This window comes from Megascapheus bottae, chromosome 12 (assembly GCF_031878675.1).
Source record: "Megascapheus bottae isolate mThoBot1 chromosome 12, mThoBot2.hap1, whole genome shotgun sequence".
In the NCBI taxonomy this organism is placed as follows: domain Eukaryota; kingdom Metazoa; phylum Chordata; class Mammalia; order Rodentia; family Geomyidae; genus Megascapheus; species Megascapheus bottae.
In genome coordinates this window covers 28,822,542-28,829,185 of record NC_143520.1, presented here as the reverse complement: position 1 = coordinate 28,829,185, position 6,644 = coordinate 28,822,542, and positions in this window count along the sequence as shown.

Below are 6,644 nucleotides of genomic sequence, written 5' to 3'. Positions count from 1 at the left end.
GCAATCATAAAAGTTTGATGTATTTGTAGGGGTGGCTACAGAAAGATTTTCCCCAACTTTATGGAATTATTCAGGAAGTAGCTATGCTTATCTCTTTATGTAATTGGAAAGATCAGCTTTGATGGAAGAATGAATCATGTTCAACCTGGGCCAATCATTTCCAGAGTACCAAAGTTGAACAGGACTACTTTTATATGGTACTGGGTTTCATTTAAGCAAACTAATGTAGACAGAGATGATGGGATTTTGGATGAAAGAGAGACCTGTAAGGGTTAGTTCTAGTTTATTTTGAGGGCCCAGAAGTGGCTCATCAAGTTTCATCATTATCTATAGTTCTTAGTGCCAAAGAGCCTTTTCCTTCCAAATTCCCAGTGACTTTTTAGAATAAAGATTCTGGATTAAATTTTCTCCAGACCATAGATAAGGAAGACAGAATATGCTAACATTAGAATATGATGGGTTGTAAGACTAGTAAAGTGATTAGAAAAATAGTATGGTTTTGTTTTTTTATTTTTAGACATTGCCTTTTAAGTAGAGTATAAAATGTTCACCATCTTTCATAAATTGTTGACACCCAAAGTTACACTTTTTTCTTCTTCCTTGTAAATTCTTTAAACAGTATTTATTTTTTTATGGCATAACCAGAAACTAAAATATATTCTGAAAAGTTCTTTATTCTGAACAAATCAAATCTTAATGCTTATTTTTCAACCGTGGTAAAGCTTTTAATATATGTTTGTGGAAAGTTATCTGTAAAACTTGTACCAGTGTTGGGAAAAAAAATGTGTTGTGAGCAAGAATACCATACTTGCTTCAAGGTTCTTGCTCATGGTTTTCTCAGTGGTGTTGTCTCAGAAATATTCAGATGGAGTCCATCACTGGTCAGAATTTTCTGTGCAGAGTTGTAGAGTATGTTTGCATGTAATGTGGTAGAGCCAGGACTCATACAGAAGGCCATGAGGGCCCATCTGCTGTGCACAGAAAGCTATCTCTGGCTTAAAAAATGAGACCCCCCTCAGGGACTAAATGTGAACTGACAGCAGTGACTCTGATACAAAACAATCAAAATTACATCACATGGCCTTAATTCAGAGTTTGGTAGGTTTATCAATTTACATTGGGTGCTTAAAATTGAAGTTGAGAGCCAATGGAGAGAAAGCAAGACATGCATTCAGCACCTCCTGTGTGCCAGGCACTTTGCTAAGCACTTTACATAGCTAGGTCATATAATACTTGCAAGAACCCTCTAAGGAATAGCACTAGTATTTCACTTTACAAATGAAGGTTGTGAAGTTCAAGAAAGCTCAACAAGGTGAAGCCTTTTCCTACAGATGTGGCAAGAAGAGTGGACATAACGGAAAAGTCAAATTACCCTCCTAGGAAAATTTCCAGGTCTGACTTCATGGAAATTTGCCCATTTTTATCATGTGGAGTTTATCTTACCCTGCTTCTACAAGATTCCATTTGCATGTGTCCCCAGTTGCTGTTTTCCCCCACTTTGGGGAATAAATTTATGAGTCCTTCATTCATCCCTCTTGTTAAGAGGAGACAATTGATGCTGTATCTAAAGATGCTCTAAGGCAATGAAAATCTGGTGTTGTACATATCTGCAAGTACCAATTTGTGCATGGTCACATTCTACAGACATTTTTCAAGTTCTGCATGCAATTTGAACAAGAGACAAGGAAGCAACCACAGCAGAGCCTCACTGGCTGGTGTCCAGGGACCAGGCTTGAAAAGGTAGAGACTCATACCCACCCCCCAGGGACTTATTGCAGATACTGCATGCACCCCAAACATTTGTCAAAGTGGCTTCTGTTTAATTCTCTTGAAAAAAAGTGGTTTGTCAACCATAGATTCAGGAATTAAGGAAGGACCATTCATGTGGAAGTTCCAGGATTGGTTATCCATCTGACTTTTCTACTACATTGTACTTTCCATTAAATTTCACCATTGGTTAATAGCTTGAACTGCAGAGAGCCATGATATGTATATAAATTGATGCACCACATATTTATTTTTAGATTCCTTCAAACATCCATGTCAACATGCATAAATGTAAATATTGTACATTTTGTAAATCAATGAATAAAAATTTTAAGTGTACCTTGCTTGGATTTTTCCTGCACATGTGTGCTTCAATAAGTGATTAATGCATCCAGGTTAGGTTCAAGATTTTGAGATTAGCACTAGGAGTTTGCTTTTCATTTGTATACATGAGAAATACATGCATGAAAAGATACAAGATAACTCATCCATACCAAATGATTCATCTAGATCTCAATGCTGCAGAAAATCAAAGAAGAGCATCTGATTAACAACTTTTCTTTTAATCAGTTCTATAGGTTCCCTTGAACATTTCTTTGTTAAATTAGGAAATATGAAGATAATGTGTATGTGTGCACATAAAAATAGATCATCCCATTAATTTGATTTCTAACTTTTATCTGTACTTGGAGTAAATGATGTCAATGATGATATAATATAAAATATCTCCCTTCACTGAGCTGGGAGTTTGGCCTAGTGGTAGAGTGCTTGCCAAGCATGCATGAAGATCCTGGTTCTATTCCTTGCTACCACATACATAGAAAAAAGCCAGAAGTGGTATTGTGGCTCAAGTGGTAGAGCACTAGCCTTGAGAAAACCCAAGCACAGTGCTCAGGCCCTAAGCCCAAGCCCAGAACTGGCAAAAAAAAAAAAATCTCCCTTTGCTTCATAGTTTCTTCTGCAATGGTAACAAATATTGGAATAGTACACATATCATTTGCACTGATACAATTCATCTATTATACTTTTTTTAGTAAAACAATAGATTGAAAACAACCTCGATAAACTACAATTTGTTTGTGATGCCTGGTTATTCTTTAATACACTACACATTGAAATTTCCAAAGCAATACATTTCCCTATAGTGAGATGCTTTCGAGGTTGGTTCTGGTCAGTGATGTGAATGTTATTTCTTATCCATACTTACCCAAAGATAATCCTTAGTAATAAACGTCTGACTAACTCCAGTTGCTTAATATAATATACTGTGGTGGAATGTCTTCTTAGGAAATCTTGTTTTGAAAACATGCATTATCTGCGGTTTTACTTTTTTTGTGTTTTTTTAAATGCCTGTCTTTTATTATCTTTAAGTAGCTGTATAAAAAAGATGCTATTTCACAAAGCAGTTTGAGAACATAATGCATCTTGATCATATTGATCTTGTCAACATTTTTACCCATATCTGTCAATACAGTCCTTATCTCACTTTTTTTTTAATTTTGAAGGATATACATTAAATTTTCTACTGCATTCTCCCCACTTCTGTGCTTTCATCTACCGTCTCTCCTTGACTCCTCCTAACAACTTTCAAGTAACCATTCCCTGATGTTTATTTTGACTTTGTCTTTCTAAAGAATTACACTTTTTGAGTTCTCCTTTGGATCTACCATATGTCAGTTAATATAATTGCATACACTTTCATACCACCTCACACATTCACTTGCACATTTACAAGCTAAATTTAGCTTCTACATATAAGAGAAAACATGCAACCTTTGTCTATCTAGACCTGACTTTACTTACCATAATTTTCCCCAGATATTTCCATTTATTTACAAATGACACAATATCATTCTTTCCAATAGGTGAATAAAATTCACACACACACACACATATTTCACATTTTTTATCTATTTGTCAATTTAAAGGCATCTTTACCTTGGCTTCAGTAAATATGATTACGCTGGTACCTGCATTGTATACTGCTTTGTAATCCTTTGGATAAACACCTAGGAACAGAATTGCTGGATCACAAGATAGTTCTGTTTAATTTTTTGAGAAACCTTCACACTGCTTTCTGCAGTGATTGGATAAGGTTACGCTCCTACTCTCAATGTATTGGGGTTCCCTTTTGGCACATCCTCACCAGCATCTACTACTGTTTATTATCTTGATTACCGCCATAAAGGAAATGTCAACCAAAACAGCACTGAATTCTACCTTACCCCCATTAGATTGGCCATTACATGAAGTTTTAAGAAAGGATCCTCTTCCACTGTAGCTAGGATAACAGGCACATCACACAATGCCTAGCCATTGGCCAAGATGTATTATTTATTTTTTTTGTCTTCGTTGGATCTCTGATCGCTGTCTCCTGAGTAGCTAGGATTACAGGCTTGAACTATCAAATGTGACAAAACCAAATATTTGTTTTTAGGAAGTATTCTCTTACTTATTAGGAGTAAAGTACATGAAAAAAACTTTAAGTATCTGCTATTAATTATTGTTACAGTTGAGAGAACTTGACCTTAGATATTCAGACATTTTTCTAAGATTTCACAGTAACTTAGGGTGTGACCAAGGTATGCAGATAACTTCGGCTTTGAGTACTTTCTTCTGAGATCTATTAGAAAATTTATCCAGTTTTTCTCTTCTTTTTTTTTTTCTTGTCCTGGGACTTGAACTCAAGGTCCTGGGCTCTGTCCCTGAGCCTATCTGTGCTCAAGGCTAGTACTCTACCACTTGAGCCACAGCACCACTTCTGGCTTTTTCTGTTAAGGTGGTAGTGAGGAATTGAACCCAGGGCTTCATGCATGCTAGGCAGACATTCTTCTTCTAAGTCACATTCCTAGCTCATCAGTTATTCTTTTTAGCTAAAATTTAAAATCATGGCTTCTCCCAACAGCAAATTACAATTAGCATACTATTACCTTCTGTAAATTTTAGCTCCATTGGTAGAGTAGAAAAATTCTATGTAGTGATTTTTTTTTTTTTTTTTGCAGCACAAGTGAGACTTTAATGGTGGTACTGTTAAGTCTCCCACCAAGTCTGGTAGGCAGACACATCCAGAGGTTACAACAGTGATTCCCTTCTGCACAAATCCCTCCTTGAGGGGGGGAGGGGAAGGGGGAGGGGGGTGTACAACCTTCTTGGTCCTGATCTCTCTCTCTCTCTCCTCTCTCTCTCTCTCTCTCTCTCTCTCTCTCTCTCTCTCTCTCTCTCTCTCTCTCTCTCTCTCTCTCTCTCTCTCTCTCTCTCCCCCCCCCCCTGGGGCTTGAACTCAGGGCCTGAGTACTGCCCTTGAGCTTTCTCAAGACTAGTGCTCTATCACTTAAACCACAGCATCACTTCTTCACTTCTGGCTTTTTCTATGTGTGTGGCACTGAGGGACCCAGGTCGTGGTGTATGCTAGGCACTCTACACTAGGCCAAACTCCCGGCCCCAACCCAACTTTTTGTTTTTTTGGCAGTTGTGGGGCTTGAACGCAAGTCCTGGGCTCAAGGTTAGCACTCTACCAAATGAGTCACAGTACCACTTCCAGTTTTTTTTTTTTTTTTTTTGTGAGACACGGGGCTTTAACTCGGCCTGGGCCCTGTCCCAGAGCTCTTCAGCTCAAGGCTACTGCCCTACCCTTGAGCCAAGCCCCACTTCCCATTTTCTACTGATTAATTGGAGATGAAACTCAGGTCCTTTTGTGCTCGGGCTGGCTTTAAGCCTTGATCCTCAGATCTCAGCCTCCTGAGTAGCTAGGATTATGGGAGTGAGCTACCGCATCTGACTTTCCAGCTTTTTTTCTGAGAACCCCACAGTACTGTGTTAAGGGATAAAGCTCATCAAAATGTCCCTCCTCTGATACTCAAAGTAATGAAGCATTAGAAATAGGAAAAATTTCAAAGTGCCTGCAGGGGAAGAGAAGTGTCTTGAGGAGCAAGATGATAGGGAAGTGCAGAGAATAAACACTGGAAAGAAATTAAGCTAATTTGATGAAAGAAGATTGCCCATTCTAACTCAGGAAGAAAAAGATTCTGGGAAATAGTGGAAATAGTCATTTCTAAAATTATGACCTAAAATTAAGAAAGATTTGCTTAAATTATAATTATTCAGAAGCATATTATTGCACATCCAGTGTGTGTGTGTGGGGGGCTGGAATTGACCTTCCAAACCATATGTTATTCCAGGGCCAGAGTTCAATCCACCACTGAAGTCTCCTAAGGATGACATCAGGGATCAGGTTGTGAAAGGAGATAATACATGTCCAGAAAGGAAACTTTTTGAGGCTTGGCAAAATTAACAAAGTACCACCAGAATGCTACCATGATGCAAAATGAGTTGTATCCTCAATAACTGAGAAGAATTCAGTGTGTCTGATCCTCAATAAGAGGATCTTTATTGTTGGGGCACCAAGAGTTGGCACCTAAAACTAAGCCTTTGCCTGCTTTCATTGATATTCTCTGGTTGCTGTTGGGCCTACTTCAAGGCTACGTTTTGGCTTTCTATCACCCTAGTCTCTTCCAACAGCACAACAACACTATGAGCAACTTGGACACACAGTATCAAAAGGAGATGAGAAATCTGAGGGCAGAGATCATGCTTGAGTCTCTCTCCATTGAGATGTTTTGGGTGACAAAATGTTGGTAGACTTCAGTAGTGGAAGAGAATATATTTGGGTTCGCTCATGACTCAGCCCAACTTGGCTCTGACACGAGTTAGCAGCAGGCATCAGGCTTATTCCTACCATTAAAGCTCTGTGAATACTTTGAGTTGGACCCATCCCTGCTTTAATATGTTTAACTAATTGATGACCCTGTGAATATTTCACTGCTTAACTAAACACCAGGTGTACTTAGTACACATGCTCTTAAGCACATAGTCTCCTG